Source organism: Arachis hypogaea, chromosome 16, assembly GCF_003086295.3.
Source record: "Arachis hypogaea cultivar Tifrunner chromosome 16, arahy.Tifrunner.gnm2.J5K5, whole genome shotgun sequence".
Lineage (NCBI taxonomy): Eukaryota > Viridiplantae > Streptophyta > Magnoliopsida > Fabales > Fabaceae > Arachis > Arachis hypogaea.
Genome location: NC_092051.1, coordinates 19,567,816 through 19,591,106, shown reverse-complemented (window position 1 = coordinate 19,591,106; position 23,291 = coordinate 19,567,816). Strand labels below are relative to the sequence as shown.

At 34.9% G+C, this 23,291-nt stretch overlaps 1 long non-coding RNA gene across 1 annotated transcript; it reads right to left on the bottom strand.

Annotated features, from left to right (window-relative positions):
- Window positions 1–6,565: 6,565 nt before the first annotated feature.
- LOC112754187 (uncharacterized) lies at window positions 6,566–8,967 on the bottom strand. The gene is made up of 4 exons (XR_003178418.3): window positions 8,673–8,967; window positions 7,537–7,641; window positions 7,337–7,445; window positions 6,566–6,841 (listed from the first exon to the last, which is right to left on the bottom strand). It is a non-coding gene; the product is annotated as an uncharacterized lncRNA (long non-coding RNA).
- Between the last annotated feature and the right edge of the window lie 14,324 nt (window positions 8,968–23,291).

Here is a 23,291-nt window from a genome sequence, read left to right as displayed (position 1 = left end):
TTAGTCGCGTCAACCCTTTCAGTCGTGTCCTGTCCCCTTATATGCTCACTGCTCAGTCTGCTCTCTTCTAGGTATTTTTTTTAACTGTCATTGTTGTTAGTTAATCCGTGAACTGTGATTTTTCATTACTGTGTGGTGTAGGAATGTGAAGAATTTTGAATAGTTTATCATATGACATTTTATGGTTTTTTTTTTTTTAATTTGACTTTTGAGTTTGTATTTGAAAGAGATCATAACAATGTGGTTTATGTAATATCTTTATTTTGGATAATATTTTAAGGTTAATATTAGATTATAATTATGTTTTAGTGTGTGTATCTATATTTTATGTATTATTTTATTAAAAACGGGTTTTCGGTTGAATTACGGTCGAACTAATTGAACCATAAATTAATATTTAAAGCGGTTCGATGACCAGTTAAGTTTCAGAACTTTGTTCTAATAACACATGTATTGTAGGTACCCGCAGTTTTCAACTTTTGTTTTTAATGAGAGAGTAGCTTTGCAAGAGTGGTTATGGCTAATAGACTATCTTAGAGTGAACTTTGCAAATTTTTATGCATAGTTTTCATTATGCCTTTATGCAATGAAAATGGACATTATTGGGTTTGTTTGAGATAAAATTGAGTTGGATTTTTTTTTCTTAAGTAAAAAACATTTACATGGATGAAACATAGTTTATCAAAAGACATGTAAATGTTTTTTACTTAAGAAAAAAAAAACATAAAAAAATTATATAAATTCATTTTTTAAACTGAAAATATATAAATTTGTCTCTTAATCAATTAAAAAAATTTGGATAATCAAAATATAATCTATAATTTCTTGTAAAAAATTATAAACAAATTAGTCTATCTAATAAAAAGCAAGCTATGTCACCAAAAAGTAAAAAAATAAAAATAAATTACTAAAAATATTTTTAAGAATCTAAGTGTCAACAAAAATAATTTTAAATGACAAAAATAATAAAAATATCACCAACAATTTTAAAATTATGATAAAAATAATCAAACGTGAATAAAAACAACAAAGCACATGTCTAAAATGTGAAAATAGCATATTATTTGAATTTTTTGGTATAATTATACTTTAATTTTTCAAAAGGATTAAAGCTTTTTTTAATATTATTAAAAGTTAGTATTCTAGGATTAATATTAAATGGATTAAAATGCTCCTTTATGTTTAAGTTTTTTTATTATATTACAAATTAAAATTTGAATTTAATTACAAAAAGACTAAAATACCCACTAAATTCATTTAAAAATAATTATTTTTTATCATTAATTTCAAAAACACTAAAATACGCTTTTAAAATAAAATTTATTTAATTGTATTAAACATAGTAAATGTGAACTCTAAAAATTAAAATTCTCTCGTAATAATTTTAAAAAGAACAAAGCAATTATTCATACATACACCCATTAAACATGGGTCTAGTCTACACACTGAATAAAGACTGTATAAACCACAGAATAAACTACATCTAAGTCAACTCAATAAGGAGAAGTTCAATCTACATGACGTCGCCCACACGGGTCGGAAATAACTACCGTCTCGACAAATAAGTTAGACCCCTTAACTTTAAGTGTTTGGATCTCACGTCCATATTCAAAACCCACCATGATTTCAGATTATAAGTCGGAACAACAAATTTTTACCGTTAATTTTTTAAAAAATAAATCTAAAATAATGTCATTATAAAATTAATTCATTTTGTTTGATTGTATTAGAAATTGAAAATTAAAATTTGATTTAAGAAAAAAAACCTTAATTACACTTTTAGTTCATTTAAAAACAAAAAAACAAAATACCTTCTTTATAACTCAAACAAAGTTAAACCTTAAGAAAAATTTAAAGTCTTTTTAGTAGATTCTATTTTAAGAGACTAAAAGATTCTTGTAGCATTAGTTTAAAAACAAAAAATAAAAACAAAAAATGTCCTTGTAATTCATATTTAAAGTACGAGTAAATGATCAAATTAGTCTCTAAAAGATCACTTGTTTTCAAATTGTTCCTCAAAAATTTTTTATTAATGGAGCTCATTCTTTAAAGATTTAAATTATTCATGGTAGTCCTTTCGTCATTTTCTTTGTTAATGGGTAAAAAATTTGCTAATGTGACACGTTAAGTGACACCACAACATACATCTAGGTTGTGTTTGGTTAGTGGGTGTGTCTACACAAGACAGAGACTCTGTTTGATTGTTAAGGCACACAATTTTAAAAGACACGCTGGTACACAAATTGACATAAATTACATGTATTCACTGTACCTCTAATAAGTTGAGACACAAAATTAATGTTGAGACACTAATTATTTTGATAATTTTACCCTCCCTTCTCCTCTCCATTTCAACTTCCGTTTCTTCTCTCTTCATGGCCAACCAAACAGAATCTCTTCTCCCCTCCCTTCTTCTCCCCATTTGAACTTCTATTTCTTCTTTCTTCATGATCAACCAACCTCCTCTTACTGAAGTGTCTCTGCCACTGTCATTGCTACGGCCTCACTTCCTCCTCATACTCTCCATCCAGATTGGGTTTGTGTCTTCTTTCTTCTTTCAAATCTCCAGATCTGCGACTTGTGTCTCTGCCATGTCGCAGGCGAGCCTCTATCATCGACCCATCGTGCCTCCATCTTCATCTCTGTTCATCCTTCTATTTGCCCCTTTCTGAATTTTTTCCTAAAATAAAGTTTTATTATTAATCTGTGCTATTTTTAGAAAAAAAAAATTATTGTCTGAATGCTATGAACAATTTTTTCCGTTGGCTTCTATGTTGTTGAAATATCTCACCTCCAATTAATTTCTTAATTTGATATTCCACTTGTTCATAGTCGCTTCAACAACTTAAAATTGACGCAAGGGATTCAAAATGGGAATCATGCCAATTAATTACTTGCTGTTTAATTAGAAAGATATGTATTAAATTTGTTGTTGAAATTATTAGAATTTTTGTTATTTGGATTTTTTTTATGAATAGAGATGAAAGAAAAGAATCAGTGTAACTGTTGAAAAAATATAGATAGTGGTGATGGTGATAAAGATAGATGATGAGGGTATTATTGATTTTTTAAAGTTTGATATGTATACGTATATTTTGTAACTATGTCTATATAGTTCATGTCTCTGTGTCCATGTCTCATGCTATACACTAAACAAACGGAGCCAGGATGCGTTTGTTTACAGCCACGAGACATTGAGACAGAAACAAAGAGACACAAAATCGTATTTGACATATGAAACATGAACAAAGACATTGTGTTAAGAGACACCGAATTAGTGTATTTTGTGTTTATCTAATCAGGAAAGACACAGAGACACTAATAAGAGATACAACTTATTTTTTACTTTTTTCTTTCATTATTCTTATTAATTTTTACTAATTATAACTCTTATTATTATTTTTTTCCTAAATTTTTTGAATAATAAAATTAATAATAAATTACTCTTTCATAATTTGTTCTAGTTTATCACCAAACAAAATACAAGAACATCAATTTGTGTTTCTGTCATTTCTGTCTAGTTCTCAGTGTCTTGTCTTGTCCTGTTTTCAAAATCCAACGCAACCTAAGAGTCTTAATTGACTATTAACATTATAAATTTATGAAAATTGATCAAATCAAAGTTTAATTGAGGGGAGAACTTGAGGTATTGGAATTTCTCAATTTGGGGTTCATTTAATCTAATTTCATTAACTAATAATGTTAATAGTCAATCACTACAAAAAAAAGGTTTAGCTAGTGAAAAGGGTGACCATAGGTCTATGGTCACGGTTTTTGACCTATGATCACGGTTTTTCCACCGTGGCCTATTCTGCCATAGCCATAGACCTATGGTCACGGTTTTTTTTATCTATGGTCACTGTTTCTATGGTCACGGTTGTAGTGTTCATATTCTGGTACTTTAGACCATATTTTTTTACCGTGACTATAGGTTAATCTATGGTCACGCATAAAAACTGTGACCATAGCCTAATTTATGGTCATGGTTTTCACCTTGACCATAACCTCTATGGTCACCCCCACATTAAAACCGTGACCATAGCCTTATCTATAGTCACGGTTTTTACCGTGACGATAGCCTCTGTGGTCACCCCACATTAAAATCGTGACTATAGTATTATTTATGGTCACCCTTCCTTAAAACAGTGACCATAACCTTATCTATGGTCACGGTTTTTACTATAGTCACGGTTTTTACGGTGACCATAACTTATCTATGGTCACCCCACCTTAAAACCGTGACCGTAGTCCATAGTCTTATCTATTGTCACAGTTTTTACCGTGACCGTAACCTATTTTGTTTTATGAGAATTAATTTTTTTTAAAACATAATCACATTCCAAAATGATGGTAATCAAAAAATAAATCTAAAAATGAAAAATGATAATCAACAATTAAGATAAATTGTGATTAAAGTAACCAACTAACATATAAATATAGTTGAGTGAATACACTTGTCTCAATCTCAGTTTTATATAGTGATATATACACTAACACTAAGTAGACACTATTAACAGAATTGTTCCATAGGCGTGAGAGCAATACAATTTAGACTCTGCCAAGATAGATTGTTTCTGGTATTGCTATTCTTCCTTCTCAACGCTCGAGAACTTTTGTTTCAGCCAATGTTCTGAAAATCGGACCGGATCGACCGGTCGGACTGATTTAACCGCGAACCGGCAATATTAATGGTCTGGTCAGGCATATAAAACCGCTAATCAAAAAACCATTGAACCGGACGAGAACCGGTCGGTCAGACCAAACCGAAACCCGGCCGGTTTACACAAAAGAGGGTAGCTCCTTCGTTTCTTTCTCCCGTTCTCCCTTTCTTTCTTTCAGTCAGAGAAATCACACAAACGCAATCACAAAACCCTAGCACTGTAAGCCTACACCACCGCCACAAGGAGTGGCATACTGCCGCCGTCCGTCGCACTCAAAGTTCGCCATCCGTCATCTAGCTTCTCTCGTGCTCAAAGTCTTCAACCCCTGTTCGCTGTCACCGATCGCGGTTGCTTCCTCGAGCTCGGCGTCCGTCGTCTTTGTCTGCTCAGCCGCGCTTCCGTCGCCGTTTGTTTGCCGTTCACGTTCGCGTTCGCTCGGCGTTCACCGTTCGCGTTCACTCGCTGTTCACCGTTCGAGTTCGCGTTCGTCTGGAAGCCACGTTGCTCTGCTTCAAACTCTGCGACCAACCCGCGCCTCCACTCAGCCGTCGAACTGCTCTCTGTTGTCCCCGTCGTGTGTTTCCTAAACCCGCCACCAGACAATACACTCACACAACACCAATACTCTTCTTCAAACTCTGCAACTTCTGATTTCTATTACAATAAGTAATTATTTGATTTGGTAGTGGTTTGGATTTTTTCATAGACTAAATTAAAGTTACAATAGTTATGTTCTCTTCTCTATCACATTGAAATTAAGCATTGAATTCTCTTATTGCGTTTTAATTTTACCGCACTCAACATGTTTGATGAAATGCTTTAACCATATTTCTGGTTGGTTTTATAATTTCTAGCTTTTAGAAACTTACTAAGTTGATTGCATGTGAAATTAAAATAATTGGATCATAGTAATTAGGAAATTTTAGCTGTACAAATAGCATCTTTGCAGAAAATATATTAGCATGATGATTCCACTTGCATTAGTGTTCTTCTGGTAAATTTTTTAACTGTTATTGTGAGCTTGTTAATTTGCTAATTGTTCTTGTGTTCTTCTGTTACTTTTAATTTTTTTTGTTTTGTTGTGATTTTCTGTTTTTGAATTTGTTAAGTTGATAATTTGGTAAATTGTTGTGCTGCTATTGTTTTAATTTGTCAAATTGTTAGGTTACTGCGACTTAATTTGTTGGATTTTCTATTTAGGTCTTGTTCTTGTTTATTTGCTAAATTGTTGTTGTGTATTTATTGTTTATTTGCTGGATATTGGTGATCATTGTCGTTGAGATTATTTACTATGCAGGTTTAGTGTCATCACTGTTTTGAAATGTTTTATAATGTACTCATGTTTGTTGCTGTTTTGTAATTGCTGGTTATAAATTTAGTGTGATTATTGGTTAATGTTTTGTAATGTTTGGTACTGAATGCTGATTATTGAGTTCAGATATGGTTGTTTATTTTGACTTAGGTAAAGGGACTTATGGTCATTTTTTCCTGCGTTATACCGATTCAAATGATTATTTTCAGAGGATGAGCACTTATTTATGTATCTTGAGAAACTGTCTTTCTGTGTGTTATGAGCATTTGGTGAAGCCTGTATTGTACCTATTCAAAGCTTAGTTTTACCAAATGGTCTTCAAAACAACTCATCCAAAATGCTACTGCACAAATCCAAGTCTATTGTCTCTAAAAGCCTGCATGCACCTTCATTTGGTAAAGCCTTTCTAGCACTAGTCCACTACCAACTTTGTTATTAATAACGTTATCAAATTTATTTATCCGAGTACTATGTTTATTTTTTAGTTGGATTTATGATAATTCATTTGATATTCTTCCTATTCTTGTCAGATATTTCTTTTAACATTTTGTGTACTAATGAGGAATTGTACTTGCTTGGTATCATGCTTTCATCTGGCAATTTTGCATTTAATATAAAAAAAGAAAAATCCTAAGAGAGTAATTCACCACTCTATTAGAAAAGCTTCATACTACCTTATACCCTCAACTTAATACTTGCATATTTATAATTTATTTATTATTCTATTTTAAAACGGTTTTTTCGGTTGAATCACCGATTAGACTGATTGGACCAGTAAACCAGTGAACCAGTAACTAAAGCAGTTTGATGACCGGTCCGATTTTTAGAACCTTGGTTTCAGCCACTTTACCATATGAAAGCTCAGCACCTGCTTCATTAACATGCAAAGCAAAGTTACATTAGACATAAATTAGTATAACTAAGCTAAAGTCACATTAGACATAAAGAGAACTACTTCTAGTTCAGAAGTGCTCCACAATAAACTACCAAACAATAGGGAGAACGTCATTTAGATGTAATTAATACTAAACATGAAATTAAAGAACTGACATGAAATTAAATGTTCAGGCAATACAATCCAAGAGAAAAGACTTCTTTGTTTGGAAGTCTAATTACACACTAGTAAATTAAGTGCAAGGAATAAGTTTAAATTTATTTTACATTGGCAGACCTGGATACTAAGAGCTTGAGGCCATGTTTATTATAATTAAAAATACTGTGAAGCAGCTTAAAAACAGTATTATCTAAGCACAATCCTGTTTCGAATTTAAGGTGTGAAGCAATTTCAGGCAACCAATCGTGACAACATTTAACAGTAACGGTTAATGTAATCATAATGATAAAATAGTAAATAATGGAGTACCTCAACCAGAGCGACTTCCTTCCTCGGCAAAGAACCCAACGATGGAAGGGGAGAGTCCAACATCCTTTGCTCCTGCAATTAGCGCAGCTTCAGTCCATCCCAACTTTATCTGCAAAATTAGAACCACCGCAATTTCTCACTCAATTAATTCGTAACATAAATGAATTAATGAAATGAAAGAAGGAAGAGAGAGTACGAACAACATGAGTGAGGGAGGCATGGAGCACGCGAGATTGTTCGTCCTGGTTCTGGGATCCTCATCAGGCGACGGCGATGGCGATGAAGATATATTAGACGTAAAATTTCTATGTGATTACATTAACCAAAAAAAATTTAGATAAGTATAGGGCATTACTAAGGTATCTCAACTCTTACCGTCATCTCATTTAAACGTAGCCTATTCCAACTTTGTAATATAACCTTTAATGTGTTACGTACATGGCTTAAAGCTACTTAAGGCATCCATGGATCCCAGATGGTTCTCACGAGCATTTCTTAGCTAGTTAGCCTGATGCTTCTACCATCTTAAGAATTTAAATTAATAGTTTAATATCTTCTATGAGATCGATATGGCTATGTTTTCTCTCCTTTGGTTTATTTCATGCTTCATGTTGGGTTTGCTTTGAATTAATATTAGGACTGCATTTTCTTTGTTTTAGATCGTGTTTACCCTTTATTATTTATGCAGCTATCAGACTCTATTATCTCCTTGTCAATTCGTTTCTAAGTTTTTATCTTCTGTTTATTTATTATTAAGTCTTCTCCTTTCTACTTCTGGTTTCCTTTCTTCACAATCAAACTATGAATTTCAATCTTGCAAAGCCCCATTATTTGGTTGTAACAAATTAACTAAGTAACAAATTACTTTCAGCAAAAAAGATTTCAGCAACACATTTCACGCTCTAACTATTTGGTTGTAACTATTATTACCCATCACATTCTGTCCCCAGTTAATTATGAAAACGCACACGATATTCATTATTCTTTTCAGATATTGAAGGAAAGAAGAAAAGACACCAATCGTGACTTTCTTGACAGCTAAATGCATAAATAGTATGTCTACTTTGGGACTCTGTTAATTATTTCTATTTATGAAGTTTTTGCAGTGCACTTTAACAATCTTAAGAAACAATTAGTTTATTCCAGGGAGAAAAGAAACAGAAATGGTAAAGGGAAGATTCCACATTGAAGTGAAAACACAACTGCTTACCAGTACCACATACCAAAGCAAGTTAACTCTCTAATATCTATTCAAGAAATTTAGTACAAATGCAGCAGAATATACAAGTCGAAATAAACAGCAAAATATTGAATAAGCATCCAACCAAGTAATTACCTCTTGTTGCAACCGCCATTTCCCTCTTACTTGTCCGCAGAGCCTCTATAATTCCCAAAAGAAAAGAGTGAAAAAAATGCACAAGTAGATAGTCAATGCTAAATCTTTGAATTCCTAATTTTGATTAAAAAAAAAAAAAACTTATAATTTCTAATTTTTCCACCTAACCAATTTTTCCCAGCACTCACAATCTACAGAGATGTATTATTTTATTTCCTTTTTTCAAAAAACAAAAGGTACGAATTTGAATGCGAGTTGCAAAATTCAGAGTGCGGAGAAAGTGCAAAAACGAAAGAATGACACGATATGAGAAATGAGGAGGAAGAAAAGGTGGACCTTTGGGTTTTCTTCTTGAAGAGTATAATAATAATTTTATAATTATACTCTTGTATTATAAAATATGGTTATTCCTCAAATTATTTAACTAACAAATTAAAACAATAAAATAATTTACAATAGTAAATAATTTAAAATTTCATTTTTTGGGTTTTATATTTTGAAAAGATTGAATAATCTTTTCGTTGTCAATACAATTAAATATCTCTCTTTTTATATATGTCACTAAACAATCATTTAAAAATTCATCTCTCATACGGTTGCGAAGCCGACTCTTTATGAAATAGGAGAAAAAGTTCTTTCAACTGATGTAGTTGCTACAGGCCAAACTAAAGCTAACTTCAAAAGAAAAAACACTAATGGATAAACAATATTTTTTCGAGTCTCAACCGATTTCTGGAGTAATACCCCAAATAGGTCCCCCAAGAAATTTACTGTCGGACATATTTGTCCCTAACAAAATTTAACTAAAATTTTTTCCCTGACATTTTTAGTTATACACCAGATACGTCCCTATGGCAGTTTGACCCGGTCAAGACGTCCTACGTGGAGATTAACGGACTGACGTATCAGGTTAACTGCCACGTGTCACCTCCAGGACAATTTAGTCCCAATCCAAGATGGACAAAACCACGTCGTATTGGATCATGAGGCGAACGACGTTGTTTCGTAGAGGACAAATTCGTCCCCACCATGAAAGACAGAGTTGCGAAACGGCAACGTTTTAAATGAGGGACTTATCTGTCTGTTTGAGGGGACTTATCTGCCTGATCATTATGCTTTTATAGGGACCTATTTGTGTGATAACCTAATGTTTGGGGACCTATCTAACCTATAATTGGTGACATTACCCTCAAATATATTCATTGTCTTTTTTTAGTTTCATTGAAAACACAAGCTGATGTATCTGGACCTGGTAGCTTGCAAAATTTTAATCCTCCCTCTCATGACACTCAAAGTGAAGATTCTCCTTCACATGTCACAAAAAAATATCTCAGGCAAGCCAAAAGTATGCTAATTTTGAATGACTTAATGCGTATGTTGAACGATGACTTGGAGGAGAGAGTGAAGCAATCAGAAGATCTGTTGTTGAAGAAGAATGAGGATAGCCAACTTGTGAAGAAGCATACTGTTTTTGCTTTGTTTAGGGGTATAATAATTGGGGACATTGGTAGCTGTAGTTGTGTTTTGTATGTATATAGTGATTGTTTAGGCAAATTTTAAATTGTGTTGATTATCAAATTGTTAGATTGAAATGTCTCATTATATTTAGATGGATATGCATGAAATTAATTGTGGTGAAATAGTATAAAAGAAACACATTGCTTTTGGTTTGAACAATCTAGATGCCACTGGTTGCAGCTGCCATGGTCTCAACACTAACACTCTTCTGAGCCTTGGGCCGGATTACTATTTGCCTTGGATGTCTAAAAGGTTGCTGAGCCTGGAATAAACAAAATTATTATGAGGATGTTTCATACAGATTTCAACATACGCATTAAGTCATTCAAAATTAGCATACTTTGGGATTGCCTGAGACATTCTTTTGTGACATGTGAAGGAAAATCTTCAATTTGAGTGTCATGAGAAGGAGGATTAGAATTTTGCAAGCTACCAGGTCCAGATACATCAGCTTTGTATTTTCAATGAAACAAAAAAAGACAATGAATTTATTTGAGGGTAATGTCACCAATTATAGGTTAGATAGGTCTCCAAACATTAGGTTATCAGACAAATAGGTCCCTACAGAAGCATAATCATCAGGCAGATAGGTCCCCTCGAACAGGTCAGATAGGTCCCCCATTTAAGACGTTGTCGTTTCGCAACTCTGCCTTCCATGGTGGGGACGAATTTGTCCTCCACGAAACGATGTTCGCCTCATGATCCAATACGACGTCGTTTTGTCCAACTTGGATGGGGACCAAATTGTCCTGAAAGTGACACGTGGCAGTTAACCTAACACGTCAGCCTGTTAACCTCCACGTAGGACGTCCTGACGAGGTCAAACTGCCATAGGGACGTATCTGGTGTATAACTAAAAGCGTCAAGGACAAAATTTTAGTTAAATTTTGTTGGGAACAAATCTGTCCGACGATGAATTCCTTGGGGACCTATTTGGGGAGAGCACCAATCCCATTTAAGTTTGAGAATTGACCATCAGAATGCACATCTAATATGAAATTCTCAAGTTGACTATCAAGTGCCAAAAGTTGAGTAGAAGAAAATTCTAATGGATAGAATTGAGCTAACTGGATCAACTTCTCCTTATCAAATGCAAGAAATGAGTGTCTTGGATTCAGACAAGTTATACAAAGAAGTAATTCAGTATTCACCTCTGTAAACCAACACAAGTAATACACAATACCACCTGACCTAAAAGCTATTGATTCTTAACTATTGATTCTTATTCAATCACAAACCATTCCTTTATTCTAAATCCCCATTCAGCCATTTCCCACCCCAAAAGCTTCTTTATTTATAATATACATATGCTATAATTAATTGGTTACAGGATTGAGAAATTTTTGTTGTTTACCACTCTTGATAAGTTGATAGGTTGATTTGGGTTCCCAATCATGTACCAAGAGACAAACTAAACTCCAGGAGGATGACCCAGTAGCGGTGTGGCGCCAACGACAACAGAGAAGAGGATTGTAGACTAAAATAGAAGAACCAGTCAACCAGAACTCCAGAAATCCAGAAGAAATTGATGTTTGTTGAAGAAGAAGGCAGAACCGCAGAATCAGATGCTGAATTGCTGAGTGTCAAAGGAAGGATCGCAGAAGAGGAACGCAGCGGCAGATCCACACAAATTAGAAGCAGTGACGGAAAAGAAGGTAGAACCTAAGAAGTGAGAACCACTAGACGCGTCATGGCGGCGATGCAAAGAGAAACCGACGAAGGACGGTGACAGAGCCACGTGGGAGAATCGCGGCGATACAAGGAGTCGCGGAGCCGCGGAGTCGCAGGGAGCAGAAACGCGGAGTGACAGCCTAACAGGGGAGCTAGTGACACTGCCACACAGCCCACACTGGCGGAGCCCCGGAGCGGCAGAAATGCGAAGTAGCCGAGTAGCGATCTGGCGGCAGTAATTCTGACCTTCTGGGGCTTGGAGGTTGGAGGGCAGAGGCTGGAGTAATTAGGGATTTGAAATTGGAGAGAAAGGGAGAAGCAGAACAGTTTAGGGATTTGGGGCGGGGGAAAAAGTCATTATATAATGGAGGCAATCTTGACATTTCACTAAGAATTACTCTTTATTATTTAAAATTTGACTGGGGGCAGTTGCCCCCACTGACTTATGCATAAATCCGTCCCTGCTTGTGATCATAGTTATCAAAACTGGATCGTACCAGACCGACCAGTTCGACCAAAAAACTGATAAACCGGTGGTCTGGCCGGTTCGGCTTACAATGCAAACCGCTTCTGCAATTAATCCGGTCAACGGTGGTCAAACCCGTTGAAAACCGGACGGGTCAACGCGAACCGGGCGAATGAACCGCGCGTCTCCACGGTGCACTGGCGGGCATGCTGAATCACAGTAGAAGCACCTTGTGCTCCTTTGCCATTAAGCCAATCATTCTTCTTTGGTAAATATAGGCTAATAATAATATATATAATAAGAAAGTTCACATGAGAATGCTCTAAGTCTACAACTATACACTAATTCATATGTCTAAGATTAATTTTATTTATATGTAACTTTTTTTTAGATTAGACCTATTAAATTAAAGGCTAATTTATATATATATATATATCATATTAAAGTAATAAGCTAATGAAATTTATATATAATTTATTTAAATTTAAATAATATGAAATATTAAACCCTAATTTTTATTTTTCAATAAATATTATATTATAATTTTATATATTTATTTAATTATTACCGAGTTAAACGGTTCGACCACTGACCCATCGGTTCAACCACTAACCCAGTGACCCAATAACTTCACCAGGTCGATTGCCGGTTCGGTTTCGATAACTATGCTTGTGATTCGTGAGTGTACAAAGGGGTTGGAGGCGACCAGTTGGACTGTGGAGAGACGACCGGACCATAGTGACGGCGATAATGAGAAGAATAGCAGCGACAATGGAGGCTAGGATTGAGCGCGACCAACGTGGTGGTGGTAGAGACTCAGGCTTCCGTTTTTCTTTGGAGACTGGGGAGAAAGAAGGAGAAGGGAGAAAGGAGGCTCTAGCGCTAGGGGGCACTCGCATGCTTTCTGAATGTTCTCTAAGCGATACAGCGTCGTTTCATTTGAACCGGTCGGGTCTCGGTTCAGTCTGACCGACTGGTTTAGCGATTTTCATCTGGTTTTTGAATCAACGGTTTTACCTAAAGAACCGAAACATAAAATCTATCGGTTTACGATTGGACCGGTTCGACTAGTCGGTTTGATCTGGTTTTCAGAACCATGCTAGCAACTGATGAGCAGAGGAGAGGGGCTGGCGACAGGCAACGCTTTGACGGCCACGAGGAAGAAGCTAGTGACTAATAAGCAGACGAGAGGGGCTGGAGCACGACCAGAGGTGGCGCTGTGCGTGACGGGGAGGAGGGTGCGTGGCTGACAGAGAAGGAATGGGGATTTCGGCACCAAGGAATATCTTCACCCTTTTCTCCTACGGGGAGAACGACGAGTAAGGGGTTTAAAAAAAATTGAAAAATTGTACTCTATGGTCACCCCTTAAAATCGTGACCATAGGTATCTTTAAGTCACTCTCCAAAACCATGACCATAGATCATTTTAGGTCACCATTTCGTAAAACCGTGATTATAGACTCCTTTTGGTCACCCCTTAAAAACGTGACCATAGACCCTTTTAGGTCACCCCACCATAGACCCTTTTAGGTCACCCTTTTTTAAAAAATCGTGACCATAGACCATTTAAGGTCACCCCCCAAAACCGTGACCATAGACTCCTTTAGATCACCCCAAAAAATCGTGACCATAGAACCCTTTAGGTCACCCTTTCATAAAACCATGACCATAGACTCTTTTAGGTCACCTCTCAAAATCGTGCCCATAGATGACTTTTGGTCACGGTGAAAAACCGTGACCATAGACCAGTTTAGTTCACCCCCAAAATTGTGACTATAGACCCCGTTAGGTCACCCCCAAAACCGTGACCATTAGACCCTTTTAGGTCACTCTTTTTTAAAAAATCATGACCATAGACCATTTAAGGTCACCCCCAAAACCGTGACCATAGACCCCTTGAGATCACCCCAAAAAATCGTGACTATATACCCCTTTAGGTCACCCTTTTTTAAAAAAATATGACTATAGACCCTTTTTGGTCACCCCCATAAACCGTGACCATAGAGACTTTTAGGCCACCATTTTTTAAAAACCGTGACCATAGGTACTCTATGGTCACCCTTTTTTAAAAAACCGTGACCATAATTTTTTTTGTCACGGTAAAAAACCGTGACCATAGACCCAAAATGTTGCAGTGAATTAGAACTAATATGTGTGTGTTGTTATGTTATTTAACGTACTACGTCAACAAACTCTGATACCATTAATAATGAAAGTGACGAAATGACTAACATGATTAATTTAAAATCTTTAAAAGACGAATTTGATTAAAAAATTCTTCAAAAACCAAATTAGAGAAAGAGTGGTCTTTCAGAAATTAATTTAACTATTTACTCTTTAAAATACTAAAATATATTTTACATATTAATTTTAAAATACTAAATTACACTTATAGAATTATTTAAAATTCTTTGATTGCATTAAAAATTAAAAATATTAATTTAATATTAAAATATAATTAATCTTAAAAAAATTTAAAATATCCTTTTGGAATAAAGATTAAAATACTCTTTGAAAATAAATATTTTTTAATTATATTAAAAATTATAAATTTAAACTTTAAATAAAAACTAAAATACCCTTGTAATTAATTTTATAAAAACACAATACTAAAGTAATTTTAAAAGAACCAATTCATATTATTTAACTGTATTAGGAATTAAAAATTTAAAATAATATTAAAAACATTAAAATACTCTTATGTTTAATTTTTATGATATTAAAATAGCCTTTTAAAATTAACTTTGGAAATAATAAAATGCTCCTTTAAAATTAAGGTTGTTTAATTATGTTTAAAATTTTATATTATAATTTTAAAATATTAAAATATCCCTTTAGAAAAAATATATTTTACTATTCTTGTTTGTTTTAGTCTTTATATGTATCTTAAATAAAAAAGATATTGAGACATAATTCAATATTATATACTTTACACTAAATACAATAAAGAGAATTATGTAGTCTCTGTTGTCTTTCAATTTTTTATCTTTCAATCTCTCTCTCAGTATTAGTTTATCATTTAAACACCGTCTAATAATTTCATTTATATATGAGAAGCTACATTTATCTTTAGATAAATAACTAATGAGATTATTATTATTATTATTATTATTATTATTATTATTATTATTATTATTATTATTATTATTATTATTATTATTACTGTTTGGTTTTTATCTAAGTATATATATTTTTTTAATTAAATTTATATAATACAAAATCTTTTATTATTGTGTTTATATTTAATATTATAATTTTGTTTCACACAAAATAAAATTATTATATATTTGTTTGGTATTTACGTGAGTATATATATTTTTTAAAATTAAATTTATATAATATAGAATCTTGTATCATTGTATTCATATTTAATATTATATTTTTGTTTCACACAAAATAAAATTATTATATATTGTTTGCTTTTTACGTGAGTATATATATTTTTTAATTAAATTTATATAACACAAAATTTTTTATCATTGTGTTCATATTTAATATTACTTTTTTCAAGATTCCAATATATTTTTTTCTAGGTTTAGTGCATAAATTTTTAACTTATTTTTTATGTATTATTTATTTTAATTCTAAAGCCCAATTACTTTTTTTTTTGTACAAACATGTTACTTTTAATATTTATATACTAATTTTTTGTTTTAGATTTCATCCCAATATCTAAAACTTACAAAAAAAAAATCAAAATTTATAAAAAAAAAAATAGTTAACCTAATTAATAGGTTACCTTTTTAAATCTAGACCATTCAAATAAAATATAATAAATGAAGAGTTTAGATTTAATGAATTAACAAGGTGTGCAGCACTCCATACTTAATCATGAGCGTTTAAGAATGAGCCATTGTTTTGGCGCCATTCTCGAAAAAGATTTATTTTTAAAGATAATTTTTTAAAAGATTTTTTTACAAAAGTAAAAGTGATTTTATATTTGAATATCTCATGTAAAAAGATCTTTTTTTCTATCAATTATATTTGGATAAAATAAGATAAAAGTATTTTTTGTTCATTTATTATGTGAAAACGTTTTTTTTTTATTTAAAAAAAATTTTAAAAAAAGATGTAAATTATTTCTTCTCAAAAAAGATATATTTTTTATTTTTTTAATACTCTTATTTTTATTAAAAATTTGCCAAGCACACTAAAAAGTAATTTTTTTTATTAATTTTTTTTTATCAATTTAATGACACACGAACAAATACATTATATTTGATTACTCTATATCATAATCATGTCAATTAGGATAATATACATCACAATCACCTTTATAAATTGCTGCATCTACTCGCAGATAGGGGTGGCAAGCGGGGAAGTCCGCCCCGCCTCGCCTAGTGCGGCAGTCCCAGAATCCTAACCCGCCCCGCCTAAGGGCGGGCTGGCGGCCCGGCGGGCTAAGCCCGCCAAATAAACTCTTTTTTTTTTTACTTTTAACTATTAAATAATATATATAAAGGGTAATTTACACATATAAAATAAATAAACAAAATCTTTACGCAAATACAACATTAGCAATTTCCAGACGCAAATGCAACAAACGCAACTGTATATAATCCGCTCAATTGTACATAATCCGCTACAGACTATCGCGGATTACGTTGAGGGCTGCGTTACTCATAAACCGCTACACCATGTAGCGGTTTATGCTCATATGGTGCGAGACTCATAATCCGCTACACCCTCTAGCGGATTATGAAGAGTGTGGAAAATCGGGTTGGCTTATGTTTAAAAAAAATACACTTTCTAAAACTGAGTTTGTTTTGCATAGAATAAAGGGCATTTTAAGCCATTTTAAGCCATTTTCTATGCAAAACAATTTTAAAAAATGACTTAAAAATGTTAGAAATACTATAAAAGTTTGTCTTAGTAATTTAGGTAAATATTGGTTATAACTATATTTTTCTTAATTTTTAAATTATTATTGACTATGTGGAGTATTTCTTTAATGTCCTAAGTCATTAGAACATTACAAATTTTTATAGTACTTCTAAGTTCTAACATCTTTTAAGCCATTTTTTTAAATTATTTTGTATAGAATAAAATATTTTTTTATAGTATAATTTAAATAAATTTATTTTTTTCTCAAAAGATAAATTTTATTGGTGCAATAAAATAATAGGCCCATTTTGGACTTACAGCAAAAAAAAAATGGGAATTTCCCAACTAAGCAAACGTACTAGATATTAACTCCTGATAAAGACATGGAACGTTACTAAAAGGTGTGAAAAAGGTAAAGTGAAAAAGAAAGAATTTTTGGAGGAGGAGCGTCGTTCATCAATGGAGGTGAGTCACTGCTTCCAGAGTTCTGGACTTTGTATTAAAAAAATATTCATGAACTATTAAAAATGGGCAAAAGAGTATGTATGAAATTCGAATTGATAGCTCATTAATATTTTAAAGAAGTCTCATAATTAAATATTTTGTTAGCTTTTTTTAATACATGAAATAAAATATATATTTTTTTAATTTTTAAATTATTAATTTTTTTAATCAATTATTAATTTTTTAATAAAATATATAGTTATAACCAGTATTTACCTAAATTACTAAGATATTACAAATTTTTATAGTACTCCTAACATTTTTGAAGTCATTTTTTAAAATTATTTTGCATAGAAAATGACTTAAAATGGCTTAAAATGCCTTTTATTCTATGCAAAACAAATCCGATTTTAGAAAGTGTAATTTTTTTAAACATAAGCCAACCCGGTTTTCCACACTCTTCATAATCCGCTAGAGGGTGTAGCGGATTATGAGTCTCGCACCATATGAGCATAAACCGCTACAGGGTGTAGCGGTTTATGAGTAACGCAGCCCTCAACGTAATCCGCGATAGCCTGTAGCGGATTACGTGTAATTGAGTTCCGCTACAGGGTGTAGCGGATTATATACAGTTGCGTTTGTTGCATTTGCGTCTGGAAATTGCCAATGTTGTATCTGCATAAAGGTTTTGTTCATTTATTTTATTTGCATAAATTGCCCATATATAAAGGCATAAAAAAATCTCTCCTATTTTTTACTTTTAACTATTATAATTTCTAAAAATATAAACAAATTATAATTTTTATATTCACAAACATTAAAGTCTTTGTAATTATAAATATCTAATAAATATAATTATAAACCAAGTTTTCATCCAAAACATAATTATAAATATTATTCCCAAAACAAAATAAACATAATTCAAAACATAATTATAAATATTGTCTCTAAAACAAAATAAATATAATCCAAAATTCTCAATTTTCATCTTCATTCTCTTGTAAGTTGGGTTGAAAAAAGTTGGGTTTTGGTAAAAAAATTGTAAAAATACCCCTTGCTAAAAAAATTCTAAGCCTGGCGGGGAAGCCTGCCCCGCCCTGCCAAAACTCGCGGTTTAAGCGGTGCGGGTTAGGCAGGCTTTTACTATTTGGTGGTCCTAATTTTCTAGCCCAACCTACCTTTTTTGGCAGGTTACGCGAGCCGGTCCAGCGAGTTTAGACCCGTTTGTCACCCCTACTCGTAGATTATACTTTCATCATAAATTCGTAACAAGGTGGCGTATTTTATCTATTGGGATAATTTTTTCATAAACTATTAGAAAATTATCAAGTGCTCCCCTGACCGTAAACAATTTATAAACTCTTGGATTAATAGTGAAGCAGCAAAGAATTTCGCTGTAAGTTAGCGGGGTTCTTGCGGCATTTATCATACCATGGTTTGTGATTTTGTGTATAAAATGCACTTCCAAATACATACTCATATCCATTTTTTATATCTATTTCTTTTCTCAAACTTGAAATTATTTTGCATTCAAATCCAGTAACACTAACAATTTTTATCATGCACTAAACCCCAATTAATTCTCCAAATTGGGATGGAGACGTAGAAGAGGTGGAAGAGGGAATAACCAATTACTAAAGGAGATGGAAATAACACAGTATCGATTATGCAGAATCCTTATCCACCATTAAAAAAAATATTTTGATAAATTTTACCTTTATTAGTATCATACATCATTAATTTTAAAAAATAAATTAATAAACATGTGTTAGCATACTAGTTGTTCATACCCTGACCCAACGCTAAGGCCCAGGATCCAAGTAAAAAGGCCCAACCCAAAAGAGTTGAGCCTCACACTACACAAACCAGATGCCACGAAGTTGGCTATCTTCACGACTTGCTCTAAAGAAGTCGGTACGAGGATCAGCTGGCAGATAAACCTCCCTCAAGAGGATAACTGCCCCTAGAATCTTTCTAACCACTTCCAAGAGCCATATCTCAACCACCCTAAGATAAAGGGACGGTTATTCCCCTTAAAAGGTAGAACTACTCCAACGGTGGTTATTGGTCCATCCCTATAAATACACTGACACTTCTCAGGTATCTCAGAAGCTCCAATACTCTCTAGACCTGCTCACACCCTTGCTGACTTTGGTATCGGAGTGTCTTTGTAGGTACCACCCCCCATTCGTTCATACTCACAAGTCGGACGGAGGCCCCCAAGGCGCAGACCCGCACGAAGGCTTCCTTCCTCGGACGATTGGGCCAACCCAGCGAGTCCAGCCCAACAATCTCCAGTTACCCATCGTAACATTTGCGCCGTTGCCGGGGACCCGAGAGATCAACCAGTAATGGCGGACAGATCTCCTGAAGAGGGTTATGTGGAGACAAATTCTGAACAAGAGAATCTGGATACCGGAAACAATGATGCAGACCTAGCCCTCCATCAGGGAGCCAACGACCAGCATAGAGAGGGTACCTCCGGAGTCAAAAATCCGAAGGTGAATTCCTCAGAAGGGCGCGAATCGGAGAAGGACGGACAGTCCCAGGCAACTGAACTTATGGGATTAGTCCATGTCCACCAAAGCCGCCTGGAACAATTGGAACAGGAACGGGAGCGACAAAAGGAGACCGAAAAGAACCTAAAAGAGGAGATGGAACGGTGAAAAGAGTTAGAAAGAAAACTCTTGAAGTTAGAATCCTCCCTCAAAAGTCGGAACTCCCGCGACGATCGACAAGAGTCGCCCCTAGGAGGGGAGGACCCCTTCAGCGAGGATATAATGAGGGTAAAAGTTCCGAGGAACTTCAAAAGCCCCGATATGGACCTCTATGATGGAACCACAGATCTGAAGCATCACCTAAGCAATTTCAAAAGTCGGATGTATCTGGCTGATGCCTCCGACGCTACGCGATGCAAAGCTTTCCCGACTACCCTGTCGAAAGCAGCGATGAAGTGGTTCGACAACCTCCCCCCAAGGTCAGTCACCAGTTTTGAAGACCTCTCAAGGAAGTTCTTGATGAGGTTCTCTATCCAGAAGGACAAAGTAAAACATGCGCCAAGCCTCCTGGGAATAAAGCAGGAGGTCGGAGAATCCTTACGAGCCTACATGGAAAGGTTCAACAAAGCATGTCTAGAAATCCAAGACCTGCCCACCGAGGCAGTCATTATGGGTTATTCAATGGGCTTAGAGAATGTCCCTTCTCACAGTCCATATCAAAAAGACACCCCACCTCCTTAAGTGATGTACAGGAAAGAGCTGAAAAGTACATCAACATGGAGGAAAATGCTAGGCTGAGAGATTCGAGTTGGCGACCTGGACATCTTCCCTCAACAAAAGAGAGGGAGAGGGAACCCAAGAAGAAGGAAGAACTCGGTCTCGATAGACCAAGGAAATATCACTCTTATACTCCTCTAAAGGATTCTGTTCCGAAGGTTACCTGAAACTGGAGGTCGATCTCGGATGAGATCGTCTGTACTGGTCGGAGATGATGTGTCCGGCTGGCTGAGGGCGGCCGGAACTGTTGTGTCTGACTTGTTGGATTGACTGCACTGCTGATCCTTGGCCACCGGAGGGTGGGGAGTACCTGCAAGAGACTCCGATGCTTAAGTTAGCACGGGTATTAAGCAAGTTTTTAGTAGAATCAGAGTATGAGTTATACCTGGGTGTTCCAGTGTATTTATAATAGTTGTAGAGTGACCTTTCTAGATAAGATAAGTTAGTTATCTTATCTTATCTTTATCTTTGAGTTGAGGTCAGCTTATCTTCAAGGAAACCGCCCTTATCTCTATAGGCTTGGACGACCTTTGGATTTGGATCGTGTTCCTCTACTGGGGCCCTTTATGGGCTTTCCTATCGATTTGGCCGAGTTCTTTAAGAAGAAGTCGGTCCGCTTGACCTGAAGAGGTCGGTCGCTTTGTCGATTAATCATCCCAGGTCGGTTAGCTCGACCCAGGGTAAGAACAGTGCCCCTGCTTGAGCTCGGTCTTCTTTATCGAGGTCGAGTCCTTAACTTCGGTCCTTCTTGTAGCGAAGCCGAACTCAAGCATTTTGTCGACTCTTTTTTGTAGCAGCTTTTGAATGTAGAACGTTTTTCTTCTATAAGCACGCGCTTTTGTATTAGCGCTTTTTTGGGAATGCAAGCGGTTTTAATATCCGCATTTAATTGGCATTTAATTGCCCCGTTTCCCCTAACTTTTGTATTTTTGAATTTTGCATTTCAAGAAACGGTTTCTCTCCTTCGCCCTTTTCGTAACTTCTTCGCACTTATTCATTTTCTGCTTTTCACCCACATTTCAATTTTCTTGCGACGTCGCTTGGTGATTTTTCTGAAGCTTCTGTTTTTGCCTGGCGTTTTTGTAGTTTCGCGTTTCTTTCTGTGGTACTACTTTTGTTCGTGCTTCTTTGCTCGTGAGAAGGCAATTCCCGATTTCGTCTTCCATCCTCAATTTCCCTTAAGTTTGCTACTTTTTCCAGGTTGGTACTATCTTTCTTGCTTCTTTCATAGCTTCGACTTCAGTTTTTTAGTGAAGCTTTGATTTTGCATGTTGGAAAGTTTGAATCTTTTTCGTGGTCTTGTATTCGCTTGTTACTGTGATGTGTTTTTCCTGACTTTTCTTTTACGCATTCCCTTGGCATTTCCGTCGAGGCTTTCTAGGGTTTTGTTGTTGCTTCTAGTTGTTTTTCCTGTCTGATATCGATAGAGAATCTGCCTCTGTTTCTCGCTTTGTTTGGAGATTTCTTTTTTATTCTGACAAAGTTTTGCACCTTTTGATGATTTCTATTTGGCGTGTTCGGTGTTAGTGCTTGCTCTTTGCTGATGATTTTTTGCTCGATTTCGAAAAAGTTTGCGCCTTTGCTGTTTTTCTGCTGATAAACTGTAGGAGGGTGGATCTTTGTTTTCTGGATTTTATTTTGATGAGTGCCGGGATGTCGGTTGTAGAAATAACTTAAAGACCTTGCTTTGTTTACTGCCTCCAAGGGATGCCCCAAGACCTTTGTCTTTAGTCTTGGGGTTTTTTCTTTTTGTTTATCCGTCCGTCGAGATGTTTTGCCCTTTGTCCGAGATGTTTTTTGAGTAATCCATTCTTCTTTTCTTTTGTAGGATTTAGTTGACCTCATGTCTTCCCGAAATAACATTGTAGAGATGCCTTCCCAGGTTCCCGCGGGTATGGCCGATTGGGTGGACTCCATGGTTCTCATGTGTGTCTCGCTGGTTGATTCTGAATTTTGTGCTCAGCTTAGGCAGTTTCACAGTGTCTGTAGTAATTCTGGTGATGAGAAGAACTATGAACTTGTCCCTCCCTCTTCTGACGAGAGAGTCTGCTTTTCAACTCAGGTTGTTGATGGTCGCCCTTTCTTTTATGCTTATGATTTTTTCTTTGGTCAGCTGGGTATCACCCTTCCTTTTACCAAATTTGAAACCGACATGTTATGGTCTTGTAATGTTGCCCCTTCTCAACTTCACCCCAATTCCTGGGGTTTCATTAAAATTTTCCAATTGATGTGCAATGGCTTTGGTATTCCTGCTTCCCAGTCTCTCTTTTTCTATCTGTTTGTCTTGACTAAGCCCGGTGTGGTAAAAAAGAAATCAGCTTGGGTCTCCTTTTGTTCTACCCAGGGAAAAAAGGTTTTCTCCATGTTTGACGAGTTGTTCCGTGATTTTAAAAACTACTTTTTCAAGGTCCGAGCTGTTGA